This window comes from Sinohyriopsis cumingii, chromosome 3 (assembly GCF_028554795.1).
Source record: "Sinohyriopsis cumingii isolate HCF-2022 chromosome 3, ASM2855479v2, whole genome shotgun sequence".
In the NCBI taxonomy this organism is placed as follows: domain Eukaryota; kingdom Metazoa; phylum Mollusca; class Bivalvia; order Unionida; family Unionidae; genus Sinohyriopsis; species Sinohyriopsis cumingii.
This window is the reverse complement of record NC_142963.1, coordinates 131,663,062-131,664,207: the sequence shown is the minus strand read 5'-3', so window position 1 is coordinate 131,664,207 and position 1,146 is coordinate 131,663,062.

The window sequence follows — 1,146 nt, the reverse complement described above, 5'->3', positions numbered from 1 at the left end:
TATGTTTTTCTGTGTCTTATTTCACCTATTCAACAATGAGTGACTGGTTTATAACAATGGAGCCTAATCCATGTCCTTTTTCTGTTTATTATACATGTACATGTGATACATCTATATACCTGTAAGTTTATTGGTATGAATACAGTTATACTTAATACATGTAAAACAAAATTCAGTCTGCTGTGTTAGCCCTGTGTTGACCTTTCAGTTTGCTTGTACTGTTTTGTGTAGGGATGGGGTGGTGGTGATTTCATTTTTATATAATTGCGTGCACCATTATGGGAGATGGTGGAAGGTTTGATTGTTATATAATTGCATGTGGGTTGGTGGATAGTTTCATTTTTATGTAATTACATGTGGGGTGGTGGATGATGTCAGTGTTTTGTAAGTGCATGTGGGGTGGGGATGGTTTCATTGTTATGTAATTACATGTGGGGTGGTGGATGGTGTCAGTGTTATGTAAGTGCATGTGGGGGACAGGGATGGTGGATGGTTTCACTGTTATGTAATTACATGTGGGGTGGTGGATGGTGTCATTGCTATGTAATTACATGTGGGGAGGTGGGTGGTGTCAGTGTTATGCAAGTGCATGTGGGGTGGTGGATGGTTTCATTGTTATGTAATTACATGTGGGGTGGTGGATGGTGTCAGTGTTATGTAAGTGCATGTGGGGAGGTGGGTGGTGTCAGTGTTATGTAATTACATGTGATTTGGTGGATGGTGTTTGTGTTATATAAGTAATATGTGGACTGGTGCCTTGGATGGTTTCATTATTTTATAATTGTGTGTGGGATGTTGGTGTTATATAAGCACATGTGGGGGGACGGGTGGTGGATGGTGTCATTGTTATGTAATTACATGTGGGGTGGTGGATGGTGTCAGTGTTATGTAAGTGTATGTGGGGGACAGGGGTGGTGGATGGTTTCATTGTTATGTAATTACATGTGGGGTGGTGGATGGTGTCAGTGTTATGTAAGTGCATATGGGGGACAAGGATGGTGGATGGTTTCATTGTTATGTAATTACATGTGGGGTGGTGGATGATGTCATTGTTATGTAGTTACATGTGGGGAAGTGGGTGGTGTCAGTGTTATGTAAGTGCATGTGAGGTGGTGGATGGTTTCATTGTTATGTAATTACATGTGG